Source organism: Ylistrum balloti, unplaced genomic scaffold, assembly GCF_031769215.1.
Source record: "Ylistrum balloti isolate Yb309-2 unplaced genomic scaffold, AGI_CSIRO_Ybal_v1 Utg369916, whole genome shotgun sequence".
Taxonomy (NCBI): Eukaryota; Metazoa; Mollusca; class Bivalvia; order Pectinida; family Pectinidae; genus Ylistrum; species Ylistrum balloti.
In genome coordinates this window covers 63,387-86,349 of record NW_026782036.1, presented here as the reverse complement: position 1 = coordinate 86,349, position 22,963 = coordinate 63,387, and the positions used below count along the sequence as shown (strand labels likewise).

Sequence of the window (22,963 nt, the reverse complement as noted above, 5' to 3'; positions counted from 1 at the left end):
AACAATTGAATTAGTTGGTAATATTATTTCATTTTAACTCTATTGACAAAAAACTGGGAAATGCTGATTAACAAAGGCTCTTAATCTTACAGTAAAGGTTTTGTTATGGGAAGTGTTTAGTAATATCAATCTGCAAGCATTCAAAAATCAAATTAACAAAAACATGTTAATGCTTATAAATAAATATATATGTAGTTTCTATCGCATATATTTTTATATACAAGTACTAAATAAACGGAGAAAACTGATATTGAATGCCTTTAGAGGATGGAATCCGACTGACTCCTAGTATATGCCCCAAGGTCTGCTTTACAGCTTTATACTAAGTCAATACCGCCATGTCAGCTTGTGTTAGTACTATATTCCACAGAGCACTATGTCTGATGGTTCCTAGTATGAACTAGTTACAGAACATGGTACATATATGTACACTGCTTCGATCACAGACTTTACTAATCATTGGCTATGTTCTGCTAGCAACTGGAATGTCTTCACTCGCCAGGAAAATGTATCATTGTCTTCCAAAACTCTTACACACAGAACTTTATTCTTTTGTTTAAAAAGATGCCTGTTTTACAATTTACTGCGGGGATAAAAGAGATTCAAAGGGACTGAAAGTTCCCTCGAGTAACAATTGGAAAACTGTAGAGGAACCTTAGTGTAAGATACATTGTATCTTTGCCGGCCATGCCGGATTTCAGTTACCTTTTGCAATGTACACGCTCACCTTTATACTAGTTATTTTTCTTTCTTAAGAGGACATAACGGTAAAAACATTAATTTTGTTATTAATTGTACGTGATTAACGGATTTCTTTCCAGATGAACTGTTAAAGGCTCTGACTACTGCTTGGTGTGGTTAGTTTACCATTGGACTAAGTGACTTGAAATAGATATCTAAGTCCATGGTTCACCGGTGGGGAACATGGGGAGGGGGTAGGGGTGCTTGTAGGTACTGGTAAGGAAAGAATCTAGTTATCCAACCTGGTCTGGAGCTTAGAAAGAATATAGCTACATTACTTCCGGCAAGTCGTTAGAGGGATGCGACGACTAATACCTCCTACAGACCCCCAGGATTAAATCTTTCCCCATCATATGCTTTCATTTCCTCCCATCTTTTCATCCTTATATTCCTATATTTTGTTGCCCCATCCCACTCCAACAACCCTTCATCCCGAAGTGACATCGCCTGTTATGTGGACATTTCACCCCCATCAAACTTCAAATTACACATTACTTAAGGATTCTATAAATGGTTTTCTTTATATGCAACTCTCATGAATGTCATGCCTGAAAAGTGGATTTAAGAATACCATTAGCCTGAGGTTGATTTAAGAAATATGACATTAATGAAAGTATGTTATGTCCGAGAAACTAAGGCGTATTTTTGCTCGTGTAGCACAGAATAGCGAAAACACCATCTTTTTATTTTTCACAAATAAGTCATATCGCACTGGAAATTGTATCAGGATCTTTTGTTTGTTTTTGTTTTTTTTCTGTTTTTTGCTTTTTTGTTTTTGTTTTTCATTTTTTAAATTGGCAATTCACATACATAGTTACAGAACTACGCACTAGTGAGGAGTCCTAGAAGGACTTAACACGTTGATGGTACCGTTTAATTCTTTGCGAACCACTCTAATGATAAATTGTGTTAAAAGGTGCTATTCACTTTGTCTATTGTACAATGTTAATACAATATAGATATAAGATTATTGCAGTCAACTTATACAATGATATATATAGACTTCACACGACTTCCGTGATAGGCGTTTATTACTGGTCCTTAATCACCATACTGATGGTCATGAGTCGCCAGGCTAATGTTCCTAAATCGCCGGGTTGATGGTCCTAGATCACCATACTGATGGTCCTAGATCACACGACTAGTGGTCCTTAATCACCATACTGATGGTCCTTAATCACCATACTGATGGTCCTAAGTTGCCAGGCTTACACCTCAACAAATGGACATATTTTTTTGGAGGTCCGAAAGATCACGGGTCAAAAGAAGTCAAATTTTAATTAAACTGTGAAATGACATTGTGGTTAAAAGTGATAAAGTTTGCCATGATGTAGCTGACAGAATTCGTGCTTTTAAGCATTAAACCATCATATGTTCCTATTGATAGTCTTGGCAGTCGGCAAAGGATTCCGTTCGAATAACCTGTACTAGCTGCGAATTTGTTTATAATCCTGTAACGCCAGCCTCGGACCGTAAATGAGAACAAATCTGTTTAATGTTTAAATTAAACATTTTCGATAAATAAAAAAGACTAGTTATCCTAAAACAAATCTAATAATAATGTTATCCTCAGCGCAGAAAGTTCATTAGCGACAGCCACGTGTCATTCCGTTGCCAATGAAACAAGATAATGCAACTCTAAATTTCACAAATTCCATTGTCTGTTTGAAAAGAAATTTAATGAGTGCCCTCGCATTTTGAAACTTCTGAAAAACGACGAAAAAGGAATACAAAGATAACATAGACTGTGGGACAGTTACTAGAGGTCTCTGGTCAAAGTAATATTATTTCGCGCGTGGTAATTCACGAGGCTTGAATTGTGACATTGTTGCATTACACAATAGCGTGTACGAGTCACTAAACTCTGTTTGCTTTCAAAGTTGTTTTTGCTACAGTATTTGGATTCGGTGGAAGCGAACACAGGTCGTTAGATAGCTGTGAAACTTAAAGATATTATTCATTTAAAAAGAAGGAACTCCTGCCCCAAATGTTTCTTTGGAATACGAAAATAAAACAATCGCTGAAATGAAATAACATTCAAATAATGTGGAGAAAAGTGCTTCAGCGGCCGGGCGACAAGATAAACAGTTAATCAAAAATAAGAAAAGTGTTCTCGTTTATCATGCGTGATTGGTGTGAGAACAATATTATGTAATAACATTTCATTTCAGAATAACTTAGTTTAGGAGAAGTGTGATTCGGTTTAGATGTTGGATTTAGACCCAGAAAGTTCATGGCTTCGGTCGTTCGCTGTGTGTGAAAGACAAAGTGTTGACATTTATTATTAAATTCGTTAACTTCGTGAAATGTATTTAAAGTATAATGTTAAATGGTCATCTTATTGAAGTATATGGTCCATAGACAAAGGACGAAAAACACGCCACACTTTACAAAGTCCTTTTAAACAAAAATAGTGTTTACCAGCAAGGACTGGTGGACAGATGGACAGACATTATGAGATGGTTGGTTGAAAATATGACAATTCTATATTAGGCATACTAAGACATACAAGCGAGCATCACACTAACACTAAAAAGGGGCGGACGTTACAACACACCGATCTAACCATGAGAAATATGAAGTAAGATTGAAGTACGGATGGCAGGACGGACAAGTTATCTAGACAAACAATGTTATGGACGCGATTACCTCTCTCATTGCACCCTGTCATTACAGAAAAAGAACCTATTTATAATCAACATTGGTATTCACCCACCAAAGTGACTTTATAACAAAAAAACCACCTGTAGTGTAAATTATGAAATCTTCTCTTGACTGATCTATTACCAGATGTTTGAAATGAAAATATTCGAGTTTTTTCCGTGTTAGTGGAGATACATATGTAGTTATCTATCCCTAATTTACATACAGAGAAGTCTCGCTTCGTTGAACCTTGACAATGAACGAGAGATAACCTCATTCAATTGTAACTTGTCCTGTTAAGGAAGCAGTCATTCACAATGTCCTTATCTAGGTCACAGATTCGTTATAAAACGTGTGTACCTTTTGATTGTCACTGAAGGATACAAATATCACAGAAAATCGACAACTTGCAGGTCTCTGATAAAATTTGAATTAAACTTGGTTTTCATAAAAAAAAATATACACATTTTTTTAATATTCATTTTCTTTATGAAAAATAGGTATGCAATACAAAGCATTAGTCAAAATATTCTTTTTAAGACTTCAAACGATGAAGAATTCCATTGGTTAGCATATACGTATAACTGTACCGTAAACGCAGGGTTGTCTACTGCGCTAATGATAAACATTAATTCATTAATGGGGAAGTGTTTTAATATCTAGACATTTACCTCTTCAATTATGTAGGAATCAATTTCAGTAAATAAGGACACGTGAACTTTGACCTCATCAGGTATTACTAAATACGTCATGTTCATATACGTTTGTATACGTTTCTACGTGAAGTTGACGCAATCATTCAGCTTCGTATTTAAACCAGATTTCCTTATTGTCATTACGTAGTGTCAAAATGCATGGCGTAAATTTAAATTAAAAAAACAAAAAACGTCAATTAATGTCTTTGAAAACGGAAGTGTGAAAAATTTAAGCTTATTTGAATTAAGAACCTATTAAAACTTCTCACATCATTATTTATTTGTCTCCTCTTTATCAATCATGTATGCTATTTGATGTATTAAATGTATGAAGTTGTCGATATTTATGGTGGTACACTGTTCAGCGGTTTATAAACCAAGTCAAACTAATAGTTGATACTGTGGTGACTAGGACGTGTTAAATGTCAGTGAAAACCACAATGATTTAACAAAGGAAACTTCCCCTTGGAATAACTTACGAGTCGACAGATAGGATTAACACAAGTACGTCATTGCGTGGACAATCAAGCGCTGATTAGGAGATCAACGATTCGTAACGTCAATATGAGTGTGGAACAGTTTTGAAATTTGAATGACACCAATGGCATCTTAAGCATATTAGATTATAAAACTTTGTAATGTTCGATTAAATTCGTGCATTTAAAGCGATTGTCATGAATATAATATTTTTCATTGTAGGCTTTCTGGCACCAAATTTGTCAAGTGTACTAGCTGACACTTAATGTAACCACAATATTGTGAATATATAAGATAAAACACCACATGCTTATTTATGTTGTGTTTGTACCACCGACGAAGAATTTACATGCCTTTTTCGAGTTCAAATGCATTTTCCAGAATGTATGTAATGTTTTCGGCCGATTTCCTTTTTATCACCAACCATTCGTCTCATCCACTCAATCAAAAGCCTAACAATGTAACTCTTTTTATTGGACTCACACAAAACAAAATCACGTCAAATATTTTCAAATGTATATGGACTAGAATATATGATTTCCAAAATCGAGAAATCAAAGAAAAAAGATCAGTCACATTCAAAAAGGAATATATTAAAAGTATTCACAGCTGATTCTACTGTGAGTCTATCGAATTTCGCGTCAATAAAAAGGGTTTAGAAGAGTTGTTTTCTTTTTAAATCTTGTTAATATAAAGTGATTTACAATAACGACATACGTTATAGGACAGTTTGGAGAATAACGGCCATGTGCCGTTGTTAATTATTTACATTGGCTTCGATGCCAGTATTGAAGTAATCAGTCACCGTCAGTATAATCTCTGACTCTCTTACATCAACAAAAATCCCTCTGTAGTATGAAAGGCAGCGCGCACTGTTGTATTAAATTACAGTGATGGAAATAACACTATAGCTTTAGATTGAAGACCACGGGTGAACACCAGACCACTATGTTGAGTTCGAGATATCAAGGAGTCAGGAAATTATTGCTTGCAATATTGTTTCCATCAACACAAGAAACGATTTCAGTCTCAACGTAAAACTGTCATAAACGATCACTCACCAACCCACCAAACACCCCATCCACCACCGACTTACCAACCCACCCAACCAACCATTCGCCACTCACTCACCCATCCATCTATCCACCAACTAACTGACCCACTCATCCCCAACTAATCACCGATCTATCTATCTATCCATCCATCCACCCCGCTACTACCAACTCACTAACGCATCCACCCATCCATCTACCCACCAACTCACTGACTCACCCATCCATACATCCACCATCCAACCATCCATCTATCTATCCATCCATCCACCCAGCTACTACCAACTCACTAACGCACCCATCCATCCACCACCCACCCATCCATCTATCCAACAACTCACTGATCCACCACCCACCCATCCATCCATCCACCACTCACCCATTCATACATCCACCACCCACCCATCTCTCCATCCACCCACCCATCCATCCATCAAAAATCCATCACTCACTCATCCATCTATCCTGATCGATCTATAACTGCATTATACTCCATTATGAGTTGCCAGCAGACTTTCTATCGACATGCTTTGCATGTAGTTTTATTTATCAAACCATGGATAAACAAAGAACTCTTTTACATTTGAAAACACATTAAGGGAAAACTCCTGTCATTATACTGCAAGTCAATCGCCATTAGCAGCACATGGTTATGTCTAGAAGCATTGTCATGTATTTATATGTATCTCCGAAAATAAAATAGATATTCATGCTATCTGTTTCTCGGTAGTGATTGCCGACTAATCACAACGCACGAATTCGACCACTTACAATTGCCATAACAGTTGATCAAATCACAATGATTATGGATCACATCGGACAAAAACACATGATGCCAGAAGTGGTTAGCGAAACTGCCTTCGTTGTCAACCCCGAGGTCACCTTCAAAGACATTGTAAACGTCCAGGGATTCCCTTGTCGTGTAAAACAAGTTAGGGTAACATCTGCGTTTTATTATGATATTTTTAGCATCGACCCTGTGTCATAGAATGTGATGCTTTCCAGCAACAAATGCATTCTCCCTGGAGATATCATTTAGATATGTTTATAGTTGTAATAAAATAGTCATTATTTCTTAACCCATACAAACCATTATGCATTGAACTGAACATAAATGGATAGTTAACGACATCTGTTTTAGGAAATATCTCCAGAAAATAATCGAATTTAGTAACCTTAGATCCCAATTGTCTTTGTAATTTCATTACAAAAAGATCTTTGAGAATTCACGGTATGTCATACAACAATATCATGAAAAGCGCGCTCAAGGTTAAACTCCACTTTCGCGCCAAATGCTCATCAGTTTTGACAAATCACTGTAAAACACGATACTTTCGCGTGTTTTATTACTCTCTTCATTACTCTCTATGCAATTTACAGCAATGTGCATTTCGAAATTAGATATCTTTAGTTTTAGTAAAACAATATATTTAAGAACAAAAACATTTTCACCAAAACAGAAAACAATCAAAATAACAACAACAAAAATAAAAAAACAAAACAAAAAACAACAAAACAACAAAAACAAAAAAACAAAGAACAAAAAATGAAGATTCTGATCATTTCCGATCTTTTTGATTTTGAAACACATACTTGCAGTACGGGATTCTCACTACCCAGGGAGGAAAATTACTCAAATATCCAGATACCTTATCAAACTAAGATGTACGAAACATAAAATATTATCTTTAAAACATTTACATGATAAACACTGACGGAATACGATAGCAACATGCCATTATTTCCGGAAGCTGTTGTGTTTTTGTTATGCCAGATGTTGATTTGTTAGATAAGAAATTAACTACAGTAGCTGTTATAATGAACTATCTGAACTAGCGGATTTGTGTGTCTTGAAAACTGAGGTGTCTTGACCAGGAGAAACTACAATCACACTACATTTGTAAAGCATTGTCAAAAATCTCACTGAACTGTGGTAAGGAGAAACTGTAACTACCAACATTTGTATAACATTGTCCTAAATCCTACCTTAGTGCATTGACCCAGAGAGACCACAATTACTACATTTGTATAACATTGTCCTAAATCTCACTGAGTTGTCTTAGTCTGTAGTAGCTACTACATTTGTATAACACAGCTCAAAACCTCTGTACTACACCTGTATAGCGCTGTCTGAAATCTTGGTGCCACGGCCAAGAGAAACTTAATTGGAATGGGATAGAAACCAATATAAGCTATTGGCGAGAACTATCGTCTATGGATGAAGATATTTCCATAATATCAGCGTCATGCTCTTATCAAATCCATATATATCAAGTAAATTGACATCTGGTTATAATGTCTAATTAACTACACAACGGATCAACTTTACGCAGATGTCAAGGACGTCATAGACTTCCACAAACACACGCTTGCGGGATAACCACAACTCAAAAACACTTGAAAACGACATTTTTCTAATTTTTCAGCTTCCGGTATATTGAACAAGGCATACATTATGTATTCGCATGTTGAACACTTTGTATTGTCCATTATGGATAAACGGCATTCAATTGACTTTAAAAGGCAATAAGAAAGTTTACACCACGTACAACGATACCAACATCTTACGCTGGGTTTATCTGTTCACTAAAGAGGCGTGATAATTTGCGGATTTCACAAACACATCAAAAGAAAATGCAATTCCGCCGCGGGATGATTTTCATATTATGTATTGTATAACTTTCCATTTGCAAAAAAATACTAACAGAAATTCTAATTTGTTTTAACAACTTACTGTCCTGAAAGACATTTTCTAGAATTTGCGATGTTGTGATTCCAAGTTTTACATGGCCATAATAATTTGAACTATTGTGACTTCCTCAGCAAAGGCGGATGTCTGGAAACAAAATGACGAAGTGTCACTTTTTATTCAGCTTGCTTTTCCGTGCAATTAACAGGAAATCTGTCATTAACCAAGATATTTATAATAATATTTGGAAACGATTGTACAGAAAAAGTTAGTATGACATCCCGTAGCTTCAGACAATAGTTTCTGCACAAAACCACATGTCGTGAACGAGGTATCAAATACACATACTGTATGCACTTACTTCCTCAATCTGTTTAAAATGGATACCAGGTTTTGCAATTAAATGTGCACCTAATTCCGCATGTTTTAGCAATATTGTATAACTTTCTTTGAAGTATACAAATATTTAACATTTACAGATGGTTTCTGATACCTTCGGAATAAATCACATTTTATCACTTTTCTGTAAAGCCCCGCGCGGTTATCGATTGATGAAATCAAATGCTTTCCTCACAGCATGTTCGATTTTGATGTGGATAAATGAGTTGTAATCAATGATATTTTAGATTATGAGTTTGCCTCAAATGTTTTTCTTGCTATCAGGTGTACCTACCATCAGGTCCAACATCCCAGCTTCCGGTAGGTAACGAGCTTAAATCGTTGAATGTCTTTGAGAATTACATCCAATTTATATACAATAGAATCATCTTCACATGTGGAGGTTTCAGTAAGCTCTTGCCCAGGAATGTTAGGATAATGATGCTATCGAAATTCTTGTTTTCTTCTTTTGTAATTACAGTCAATCTACAGACACATCACTGCACTAGTAATCAGTCAAGACTTTCGACACAGACGGAGCGATTCTGGTTCGTACAACTGCAAATTGAATGTCTGTTTTATGTATATTTTTATTATGCATTCTATGACATATCACGTTGATCTGTGAAAGTATAAGACAATTATATCACTCCCATTGTGTCTTAAATATAGCAAGGATTGAAAAACTAATTCGATTTTCCAGTGTCCTTACCGGATATAGCAGTCACTGCCCTGGATTCTCGCGTTTTGTATCATCTGATCCCATTTGAAGATTACTAAAAGCATGAAATACTATTTTGAGTCCATTTTATTTAAGATTAAGATATATTTTCCACAATACTAGTTTTGTTCTTGTATGTATCCTGGTACATTTTTTTCATTTGTTTATTTTTTCGACTTGCAAATCAGTTTTTAAACATCGTGTTTTACAGCTGATGAGAAACAAGGTTAGATGTGTACGGAAAATTAATAACTGGGCAATATTACATCATATTGTGAATTTTAAGATAATCGATAAGTGTTATCCATATAGTCATCTAAGCTACCTTTCGATGTTAAAAATATGACGTACTTGTAATAAATCTCCTAGAAGTTTCTTGCCAAATGTTGGACATGTTTACGGTGTTCGATTGTCATCGCGTTGTATGTAAATTCACAGGTGCCAGAGATAAAAGTTGCGTATATACATGTATGCAGGGCATGCAACGAAAGACTGACCTGTTAATCCTGTTTATAGCTATATTTCAGATTCTGCCTTTGTCAATTTTAACATACATGAAAAATGTATTGTCAATTTTACCTGTGGGACATAGATTATATGGACTCATTCGCGAGCTGTAGGAGCGTTCGATACGAAATAAAAACCGGTAGGTAACTGTGCACTAGAAATATTTATTGATCCATATGCGATGAAGAAAGTATAATAATATTTTGTATGAAATTCAAATTCACACATATTAAGAATAGAATTATGTGATAAAAATTGATCAATCTGAAAATAAATCAATAATTCGTATTGAACTTTACAGAGCCGTAGATTTAAGTTTATCTGCTTGTGGCCTTCTGCATTTTCTGCATTGAATGTAATTTCCTAAATTTATAATTCATAAACAAAGATACACAACAATTTAAATGAAATGTTTGTACCATTAAAGGAAATGTACAGCAATGTCACTGCTAATATAACTTGCTTTCTATTTATTTATTCGACTACCGGAAAGTTAATGGAATTAAGACCCATTAATGGTATATATTGTTTTTGATGACTAGCATATAGATAATGTGTCTATAGGCATTAAACAGGATTAGTAATCTCTTTGTGAGTTTGTCAAGAGGAGAAAATTAACTCTCGTGATAAATTCTATTGAAGAACATTAGATACAGCGATAACGTGTCGTCAGATGTTACGAGTAATCTACTGTTATGTTCGCCAGGGCGCGAAAATTAGCTCTCATGATAAATGACGTTATAACCAATATGAAACCAGCCGATCGTGAGAATCCAGTTTTATCTTTCTGAGACAACAACTGTTTTCTCTGAAGAATATGAATTCATCAAGTGTTTCTGTGCGCGATGCCAAAACATACAGCATTCGTTGCCTTCCCTATTGTACACTTGTATTGATATAATCGTTTAAACTCCTGAAATTGCCGATAGGTTAGTATCCACAGCGGGTATACGTACAGACATGTCAAGATAGATGTCTAACAGACAATGGCAGATTGAGCCAAATTCATGTGCAGATCACAAATATTGCAATAACCTCCAGCACCACGAGCTACTAGCCCGCTGGGAGTTTTATCTTTTAAGCTGATTTTATTTCGGAAAACCGCTGCGATTAGATCTACATCTCTATGCTTTCGATTTTAGAGGGTTTTTTCCCCTTGTAGAGTTTTAATAAAGACTATCTAGAGGAAGGCCGGCGGTAGACCAGTATGTCAATAAACCCTGTGTGATTCTCTGATAAGTAAAACTCGGACAGAGTTCATATGACGCTTTATTCGAAAACCTTATCGTTTCGTTAATTATATCTTATTTGCATTTCGTGTCTACCTAGTTATCGAAGATTTTCCTGTTTTACAATTGAAAAAACCCGTCACACTAACCACAGTTCTATTTTGTTATGATCACTAATCGTTTCTTACCATAAATTAAAACGTGATGTCATTTCTCCTATCTGTTACCAAATATCACCTGTATGTAATTTTGACTTAATGAAACAGGTTTTGCCGTTTTACATTATCAACATTTTGTAAACACATTCTTTTAATAAAAAAAATAAATTCTAATTAAAACAGATAAGGAAGGCTGTACGATATGGTAATTAGAGATCAAAATAAGATGAAGACAGCGTATCCATCAACATAGTGACGATGTATCATATCAACCTTATCTATTATATTTCTCAATATTTTTTCACACATTGACTTCAAGATTTTTCTCGATAAAAATAATTGGAATGATGAAATCTCGGGAATGATGTTGATTGTATTTTCCGTGGACGTATTACACTTTCAAAATTAATTTGCAATTTCTAACGAGTTCAACTATCAAGTACTGTATTAACACATATTTTCCAAGCGGTGATAATTTTTTTGAAACTTTATAATTTCATAATAAATAACTTGTATAGAACAGTATCAATCACCAGGCCGTTGTCCGCCCTACATTCAGGGGTAAGGCAACATAATGATGGACCGTTTCCCACACCCTGCCGCTTTTGTGAAAGCAGTTTTATATCGTATCCCTTTTTTTCGATGAATATTTGGAATGAATTAACTTTAGGATCAGTTCGTTTTATGACAATGAATGTAGAAGTTTTTTCCTATGTACTTACACAAAGAAAAATAAAAACTGATGTTACTGTACATATTATATCTTTGTATTTGTTTGAATTTGAACAAACCATCTGACCAGTAAGACAGATGGATGAATACCAGTTTCATTTATCTTCCTTGCCTTATGGATTGTTCTTTAACTTAAATTGCCCATAGGAAAGCATTGCATAATTTAAGGAAATGTCCTCATATTTAAGATTTTCCTTAACTTACATTATGCTTTCCTAAGGTAGTTAAGATTTTCTGTATTTGATTAAGATTCAAGAAACTGGGACCACCGTTGTATAGGGAGTTGTCTAGAGATGAGATTTATATAAGATCTCCTGACGATCAACTTCTCGCCATTTGTTTGACCGCATCAGTATGAAGATGTGTTGACTAATTAGTTTTCATCGCCGTGGGATATTTCAAAGTGTGAATTTTAACCTACTAAATATAGCATGTGCCCCTCTGTGAAACGCGGAGATACTCGACAGCAGGACATCTCGCTCATAGTGCGAATTCATTCGATAGGGAATTTGGAACATCTTAGAGAAAATCGCTGTGGCTGGTAATTATCTTATACCTTATCGATATAAACGAGGTCGATATGATGGATATTCTTGGCGTTTAGGGGTTAAATGACCCAGAAACGCAAACAATTATCTCCCGCTAGAAATGCAGACAGAGTAGCAGTTACCAACGCCAAGTTGACCTGCAAAAACTGCAGTTTATAGAAGTATTCATCTATAATGATGCCCAAGGTACAAGGTAGACGATATCTACTTCTCGTCTTAGATCGAGGAGGGTGGTAGAGCTGCTTTTCAATGACCGATACGACCTGAATCACAGCTACTTCTGTAACTCCTCTTTGTAAAACCGGAAGTAGGCGGTGGGTCAGAAAACGAATTAGGAAAATTCTCTGTGAATTATACAGCGTTGTATATAAAATTCCGATGGGATATAGATAAGCTTGCAACAATATGCCAACTGGATTTATCAAAGAATTTTCTAGGCTTTCTGTTGATTACATCTACAGTATATAAAACCGGCAACACGGTTCATTGTTTATGATGTAAACCACTAGCATTTGCCAAACAAAGAGGAATGGGCGTGCGGTTAAAATCATGAAACATTTCTGATTTACTGCAGATTTTCTGTTTCGTCAGTGATTCATCTACATGCAAACGTTCACTGACGAGGACCACGTGATCAATAAAACCTCGCAGGATGATTAAAGTCTGCTATTTAGGAAACATCGATTTGTGTGATTAGAACTTCAGAAGATTTAGTTATCCTTATTGAGTAATTAAATTACAATATAAATGGTGAAAATTGCAACAGGTTTTGATATATGACATGGCGTTGTCAGCGTGCTGAGACAAACACACGGCAGATCCTGTGTTAATTGATAGTTGATGGTAGTGCAGATCTAGATATATCCAATAATTTGATGGAAATTAGAGCCCATGGCACTTCTACATAGACTCAATATGACTGAGAGAAATGAGAACCTAATTGAATCTGATATGAACCCAATACACTATCGCAGGACATGAATAGCGAAAACGTTCTGGTCTCAGATTCATTCTGGGCATGCGTGAATGGAATTGTGTAGACCAATCAGTTTTGTGAAACTGACATGCCATGGTTAATAAACCGAAAGAAGTAATTTGTTATTACGAATCTGAATGTCTAACTGAGACAGATTCGGTGACATTTTCATATCTAAAACAAACCAACAGTTGGTATACGATAGCTGATCCTAAAAATCAAATATCGACGGTCCACCAAAAGAGTCAGGTTGTTTGAAGGATCAGGAGGTTGTTTAGGATTATTGGTTACAGAGATGCCAGTGAATATAAGCAAATGTATGAAATAGATTAACACCTCGCGAATTTCCGATCAACTGCCTGACTGCCATACGCAGCGACAATGTCAGAAAAGTAACGACACGCTGAGGCGAAATCGACAATATGAGTGCAACAGGGTCGGATAATCTTATATCAATATTGATTAATTTCTTAATAAAAATAATCGCTTATTAAAACAGTGAACAATTACTAACGAGTTAAGTATAATGGATTCGAACTCCTGTTTGTTTTCGTTATACAGTTGCATGTTTATTCCTTTCAGTTTCCTCACGTGCGCGCGTTATGGACACTGAAAAGAAAGTTGATTTAAAGTAAAAGATCATAATGGACTTAAACATGGTAACAAGTGGAGAAGAAGAAAAGTGTCTGAGGAATAAACATGATATCTGGACTTAATCTTATCTGGACTTATCTGGATGTAAATAGGAAGTGACGTCATGATGACTTTTGAGTTTAATTAATTCATAGTTTTGCAAACATAATTAACATAATCAGACAGTTTAATTTTTATATTTACATGTTTCTGACTTCTGTCTATCACAATTTTATTATTACTGTTTATCACAAGTATATGTACACAACACAAAAGTTCTTACTTAAAATTCTTAATTGGTGAGACACTGAACAGTAATCAGTTTGCTTGCTGCTTTCTGGCTATAGGTCACATGTATTATAATTTACTTTAGTGTTAATCTGTAATAGGTTATATGTGATAGACCGATTAACTTGCTTAAGAGTTCAGAACAAATACACGTAATAATAATGTTATAGGAAGTTAAGTGGCATATATTGAAAATGTGGGCGGAACTATTGTGTACATTCCCTCTCATTTATTTAATAACACAATATACCACGCAGTGAACGTCAATTATGTGAAATGTCACGTTATCAACATCTCATACCAGAACCATTAAAAGTAATTATGTGTCCGAACGTTAAAATAAAATTCAAAGACATTCCGAAATTTACAGCGCAAAACATGTGGTATTTGATACGATGTTCTAAATCCAGTACATACATGTATATTGGGACATAAGGGTAAGCTATTTAAAGACGAGGGGTACGCACACCAAATAAATCAAACTCCTGTACCGTAAGCTGACGACAGACACTAGATCTAAAGTTATGTCGAGATCAGTACGTACAAACAGAAAACTGTCAATATGGCACCACGGGGTCCCAAGGGGGATGTACAGTTATCCTCGGGAAAAACGTCACCTAGACCCGTCATTCAAGAGGAACGCGTCAAAGCACGTGTGCCCCGGGGGAGGGGGAGGGGGATTGTTTATTTCGCATCACGTGATCGTAGAAATGGAATATGGGAAAGATATACCCAGGTTTATTGGACATTGTTTTCTGTTTTCTGTTTTCCACAAGGGATGCGCTCTCGTGATGGACGAGTTGTATGTGAAAACTTTCCAAAGTCACAATCTACTTCGTGCATTTAGCAAAAGCTTAGTTTGATTGTTCGAAGGGAAATGATGTGTCCATGTGATATTGAAACGGGCATTATGAGTGAAGGCATTTGTCTACTAGACACCACTTGGTATAAAGGGGGGGGAGGAGGAGGAGAGGGGGAGGGGTTCGACGACCATCGTGGAAGCGAAGTGGTTTAGATCGTTTTCAAACTTGTTTGAATCAATAAACATGTTGTGTTTGTGTGATTGGGTTTTTGTCCTCATAACACGATTACATTTTTGTTACAGATGACAATAAATAAAATAGAAATTTCGAACTGAATAAGATTGAAGATATGGTTAAATTTGGATATTAACCTGTTAACTAAAATAGATAACCCCTTGTACATCTCTTCAATAGACCAGTGTTACAAATTGCGTGATTAAAACACGATCTTTAAACGAAAACGAAGCACACAACAGATAGGAAATATATTGATCAAATTCCACCACCAGACCATACGTTTTATAACCATTAAAACATGTTATCCACTGTTAAAGGACCTATAAAAGTGACAAATTATACGGTCTGACACGACGGTAAACACAGACTGTTGAAAACAACTTGTAACGTAGCAACTTACAACCCAGTTGAACGAATTTACACAAATACACAGGCCTCTTGTCTGATCATAAGCAACGAAATTGCGATGTCATTGAAGGTCTTAAAGTAGAAAAATTAAATTACATAAAACTACAATTCCCCCAAGACATTAAATCGTCATTTTCTTAAAAGCGGACAAAAATAGACACACTTATTTAATAAAAGTACGCTTTCATAATGACTAAGTTAACATGAAAGCGGTAAATACTTTACAGTATAATTTTAGTGATACTCTATTCTGTTATTGAATTTTCTAGATATTAGGAAGCGTGTTAAAATCCTCTCATCGACAGTCATTACTATTAAAATTCGCCACTGATGTGGGCAGAAATGAATTTGTTTTCATTATTTATGTAAGGATGTAATTTATGTTGTTTTAATATTATTTTCTATGCTACGAATCCTGTACGATTACAAGGATATGGAAAAGTACCAGCGTCTCCGGTAATGTGTGGTTATATCGGCTTAGCTGCATGTAAACCAGAATCTAAGGCTATAGGAACTGATGATACAAGATTGTACAAAAGACACACAAGAGAAATTCACCTTTAAATACAATTTGTAAATCAGATACAGGAGAGCCAAATAATGAAATTAACTACCTCATACAGCTGTATTATCCTTGCCAGGACTTGACAGTGATACTAAGGACATACAATTTCAAACCTGCGATCAGGCGACTAAGGAAAATGCAAAGCGCTCAAAAGAAATGTTAATCTAGATGTGGAGGTACACAGTCTCGTGCTTAAATAAACTTCATACTTTTCATATTTTTAATAATTTCAGAATATTTTATTTATTATTTAACCGGTTTTTATGTTCACCAATACGGCTTTTCGGTCTTTCCTACAATTTCAGAAGACGCGTCCAATAAATTGATTCGTCGGATTTGGCTCGACAAACAGTATGCATTATTATGTGTACTAAGCTGTAAGATATGCTGACAATTCAACTTTTTCTCCAGTTATATCAGGCTTTTGATAAACAATTGCTCAGAAAATATGGAAAGGGTGAAAGCAGTTGGTGAGTTTGCCAAATTGGACATGATGCCATCATCTTGAATTTAATGGTTTAGCACACTAAGTCCACGTGTCAAAGTCGGAAACATTTTAAATACTAAAATGAAATAAACATGTCATATATGAATGTAAACAATTTTCTAATATTGACACCTGGTTTACAGACAAGTAAATGTCAATGTGTTACCGAACAACACCTTAATCTTGTTTTAAGTATACGAAATGTATATATAGTGTCAGGGACAGTTTCCTTGAAATGCCTATAAGCTCCATTGAAAGGTCACCCAGAAACAGAATTAAAAACAGAGAAAGACTCAAACAGAATTTCAACTAGGTTTAGATGTGTTCTATTCGTTTTATTATACTTGCAAATTTTTACATCCCAAAATAATTTCTTGTCATGTCAGTGTACGAGATCTTTTAGATCGACTGAAGTTTTAATTGAGAATAGAGCCACGCCTCTCCACTTTTTCTCCGTGATAAACTCGAAAAAGACATGATATCGGCAGGGTTACAATGTATATATAATAATACTGTCACATGTAAAACACATACAAACATGAGCTTAACTTTAATAACATCAAGACGGGGCGTTAAAGCTTCACAGAAAATACCTTCTCTTATCAGGAAATTCTAAATTATAACTGAAGAGTCTGAGTGTTGAAATAGCCAATACGATGTTAAGAACCTGTCATCAATTTAAAATGATAAATCTGAATTCCATTTTTACCTATCGACATCAGAAGTCGCCACGACAAATAAGATTAACATGAGCGGAAAAAAATCCTGCTTTCACCAAGAATTGTCTGGCCAGATACCTTCAACCTATACTTAGCTGTCTACTAACACACACGAGGTACAACTTTGTAACAGTACACCGAATTACAGCTATGTACCAACACATCGGAATTACATATATGTACCAACACATCAGATTTATTGTAAGCTGTGTACCAACACATCGGAATTACATATATGTACCAACACATCGGAATTACATATATGTACCAACACATCGGAATTACAGCTATGTACCAACACATCGGAATTACAGCTATGTACCAACACATCGGAATTACAGCTATGTACCAACACATCGGAATTACAGCTATGTACCAACACAACAAATCACAGCTGTGTACCAACACATCGGAAATACAGCTATGTACCAACACATCGGAATTCTAGCTACGTACCAACACATCGGAATTACATATATGTACCAACACGTCGGATTTATTGTAAGCTGTGTACCAACACATCGGAATTACAGCTATGTACAACACATCGGAATTACAGCTATGTACCAACACATTGGAATTACAGCTATGTACCAACACGTCGAATTACAGCTATGTACCAACAAACCGGAATTACAGCTATATACCAACACATCGGAATTACAGCTATGTACCAACACATCGGAATTACAGCTATGTACCAACACGTCGAATTACAGCTATGTACCAACACATCGGAATTACATATATGTACCAAAACACCATGGTTTCAACCGTATACCAACACACATGACTTACAACTGGTCAGAGCAATTTGTGTGTGGTTGTCAGTTAACAGCTACCATACTGTATGTGCGGAGTACTAAATAAACTTCACCAACATTAGTTTTCATGTGAATCTATCGTACAACTTCCCCTTCAAATTCGTCGTGTTTACACACAAGGTTGTACAATACTTTTATGTTTTTTTAATGCCGGTTTTTGTTAGAAGATCTTTCGTTTTACATATTTTAACATCTTTTGAGAATTGTTTATGAGAATTTTTATCAAAAGTGTCAGATTCAACGTCTATTTAAAGATACATAATGCAAAGCGAACACGAAGTGACGGTATCTTGGCATCGAAATACAACACCGAATGTCTGTCCAAAATATAAAGGTCCTGGTGAAATCGAAGTAATAGTCACTTTTTAATGATAAGCAAATGTGATGTCAGATTTCTAATACTTACATTCTACACGTGACCCCGTGTCGAGTTATGTAGAAATTATCGTAATATACAGTATATTGGAATAGAGGATTAATGTCGTGATGCATTACGTAGTGGTAAATAAACAAAAGTACAAGTGTTCCACTGAAAAGGGGCGTGGCGAGACTCAATTTCATTTCAATTATCAAATACATGTCGTAGTAACGAACAACATATGTTGTGTTACATTTCCAATAACACAAATTCAGATTTTGAATCAACGATACACATTTTTTGTTTACATGCTATCATATATCCAATAATGAAAAGTTATAGGGACGAGAAATTGTGTCCTTCCGCGCATTTAAAAGATTATTAGAAGGTCCATTTCTACATATATGATCTGTGCTTCAGGCACGAGGTACAGTAGAAATAGGAAGGAATAACAATAATCAACAGCATACTTCTATGACTTCAACACTACACAGAAGTGTACAAACTGCCGTGTACAAAGCACTGTAAAAGTCATCACAGAAGTGTACAATCTGCCGTGTACAAAGCAGTGTAAAAGTCATCACAGAAGTGTACAAACTGTTGTGTACAGGGCACTGTAAAAGTCATCAGAGAAGTGTAAAAGTCATTACACAAGTGTTCAAACTGCCGTGCACAAAGCAGTGTAAAAGTCATCACAGAAGTGTACAAACTGCCGTGTACAAAGCAGTGTAAAAGTCATCACAGAAGTGTACAAACTGTTGTGTACAGGGCACTGTAAAAGTCATCACAGAAGTGTACAAACTGCCGTGTACAAAGCAGTGTAAAAGTCATCACAGAAGTGTACAAACTGTTGTGTACAGGGCACTGTAAAAGTCATCACAGAAGTGTACAAACTGTCGTGTACAAAGCACTGTAAAAGTCATCACAGAAGTGTTCAAACTGTTGTGTACAAAGCAGTGTAAAAATCATTACACAAGTGTACAAACTGTTGTGTACAGGGCACTGTAAAAGTCATCACAGAAGTGTACAAACTGCCGTGTACAAAGCAGTGTAAAAGTCATCAGAGAAGTGTACAAACTGTTGTGTACAGGGCACTATAAAAGTCATCACAGAAGTGTACAAACTGCCGTGTACAAAGCAGTGTAAAAGACATCAGAGAAGTGTACAAACTGCCGTGTACAAAGCACTATAAAAGTCATCACAGAAGTGTACAAACTGCCGTGTACAAAGCAGTGTAAAAGACATCAGAGAAGTGTACAAACTGTTGTGTACAAAGCAGTGTAAAAATCATTACACAAGTGTACAAACTGTTGTGTACAAAGCAGTGTAAAAGACATCAGAGAAGTGTACAAACTGTTGTGTACAAAGCAGTGTAAAAGACATCAGAGAAGTGTACAAACTGTTGTGTACAGGGCACTGTAAAAGTCATCACAGAAGTGTACAAACTGCCGTGTACAAAGCACTATAAAAGTCATCACAGAAGTGTACAAACTGCCGTGTACAAAGCAGTGTAAAACTCATCACAGAAGTGTACAAACTGTTGTGTACAAAGCAGTGTAAAAGACATCAGAGAAGTGTACAAACTGTTGTGTACAGGGCACTGTAAAACTCATCATAGAAGTGTACAAACTGTTGTGTACAGGGCACTGTAAAAGTCATCACAGAAGTGTACAAACTGTTGTGTACAGGGCACTGTAAAAGTCATCACAGAAGTGTACAAACTGTTGTGTACAAAGCAGTGTAAAAGTCATCACAGAAGTGTACAAACTGCCGTGTACAAAGCACTGTAAAAGTCATCACAGAAGTAAAAGTCATGTACAGAAGTGTACAAACTGCCGTGTCATCACAAAGTGTACAAACTGTGTAAAAGAAAAGACATCAGAGAAGTGTACAAACTGTTGTGTACAGGGCACTATAAAAGTCATCATAGAAGTGTACAAACTGCCGTGTACAAAGCAGTGTAAAGTCATCACAGAAGTGTTCAAACTGTTGTGTACAAAGCAGTGTAAAAGACATCACAGAAGTGTACAAACTGTTGTGTACAGGGCACTGTAAAAGTCATCACAGAAGTGTACAAACTGCCGTGTACAAAGCAGTGTAAAACTCATCACAGAAGTGTACAAACTGTTGTGTACAGGGCACTATAAAAGTCATCACAGAAGTGTACAAACTGTTGTGTACAGGGCACTATAAAAGTCATCACAGAAGTGTACAATCTGCCGTGTACAAAGCAGTGTAAAAATCATTACACAAGTGTTCAAACTGTTGTGCACAAGGCACTGTAAAAGTCATTACAAAAGTGTTCAATCTGTTGTGCACAAGGCACTGTGAAAGTCATTACAAAAGTGCTCAAACTGTTGTGTAGAAAGCACTGTAAAAGTCATTACACAAGTGTACAAACTGCCGTGTATAGGGCACAGTAAAAGTCATCACAGAAGTGTTCAAACTGTTGTGCACAAGGCACTGTGAAAGTCATTACAAAAGTGTTCAAACTGTTGTGTACAAAGCACTGTAAAAGTCATTATAGAAGTGTTCAATTTGTTGTGCACAAGGCACTGTGAAAGTCATCAGAGAAGTGTTCAAACTGTTGTGCACAAGGCACTGTGAAAGTCATTACAAAAGTGTTCAAACTGTTGTGTACAAAGCACTGTAAAAGTCATTATAGAAGTGTTCAATTTGTTGTGCACAAGGCACTGTGAAAGTCATTACAAAAGTGTTCAATCTGTTGTGTACAAAGCACTGTGAAAGTCATTACAAAAGTGTTCAAACTGTTGTGTACAAAGCACTGTAAAAGTCATTATAGAAGTGTTCAATCTGTTGTGTACAAGGCACTGTAAAAGTCATCACAGTGAGGCAACAACAGTCATCTTTTAAAAAATAACTTTTAACAGGAAAAAACGTACAAAAACAAACAAAAAAGAAAATGAGAAATTAAATGTCAAATAAAGAAGTTACATTAAAAAAACCAGGACAGGAGAGATTAAACAAAGGTATATTTTATCAAAGTATTGAATGTCAGTGTGCATGACATAGGTCAGAGCAACCTAGTCGCCGAGTGACTTCTTAAGATTGAGGAATTTACTTGAAAAAAGTACGGGAAACAATGTTTTGGTCCGACATTGTATTAAAGGGGAAAATAATGTTTGAATAAATAATTCGACAAACACTGAAAAACACAACACTGGAAATTTACCATCAAAGTTACATAAATACTTCTCATTAAACTTCAAAATACTTAGTTTGAAATTGATAAATGGTATGATCGATAGTCGACATCTCTGTAGTAGATCCCGTCCAATCTGCCTGACTAATTAATAAAATAAACATATAAATCAATATTTGCAGTCTACCTTACCTTACAGGTTTGGAGATAAATGTGTCACAGGTAGAAATTATCCACATTAGGGGATCCTGATAAGCACATGTAAGACATCCTACACGTAAAAAATGAACACAATAATTCAATGGAAATGTCGTCCAGGTAAATTCTCATCGGTCGATATTACAAACACCATCTCATTTTTACCAGGTCTCGATTAACATTAAGTTCAATTCTGGATAAGCACTCCATAGCTAAATTTGTAAACTTCTTTTCGTACATCATATAAATATAGATGATATATATATCGTACGAGCCATCCGTCAACTGAAGCCACGCACTGATCAACGAGTCAATGGTTTGCTCTACGAAGCATTATTTATACATATATATATATAGACACGGGATGTCGTGTGTTGAGGGGCCTCGACCACTAGGATGTAGGGCTCGTATTCTGTATAAATAGACAGGACACACTCCTCAGCTGAGCTGTGGAGCGTTAAAGGTGTAGACTAACTATGTAGGTATACATGTAAGCGCGGGCGAGGTACATGTACATATCCCCGCATACGGAGACATGTAAAAACAATACATGTATATATCTCTGGTAAAGTCATACGTTAGTGTAACATATAACAACGCTCTAGACGGATCGTTAGGGATTCATGAGAAAATCAAGTGTAAATTGACACAACTATAGAAGCAATATATGACTTGTTTATTATTGCAATCTATGGACAGTACTGGAGACACCAGACTGTTCCTCACACCACTCA

General features: G+C 35.8%; 1 protein-coding gene across 1 annotated transcript in view; it reads right to left on the bottom strand.

Annotated features, from left to right (window-relative positions):
- LOC132546860 (C-C chemokine receptor type 1-like) overlaps positions 1–22,340 on the bottom strand; it is a 42,444-nt gene extending 20,104 nt beyond the window's left edge. The window contains exon 1 of the mRNA XM_060210586.1: positions 22,224–22,340. The gene's annotated coding sequence lies outside the window, so the exon portion shown is untranslated. The remainder of the gene's footprint in view (positions 1–22,223) is intronic.
- Positions 22,341–22,963: the final 623 nt, after the last annotated feature.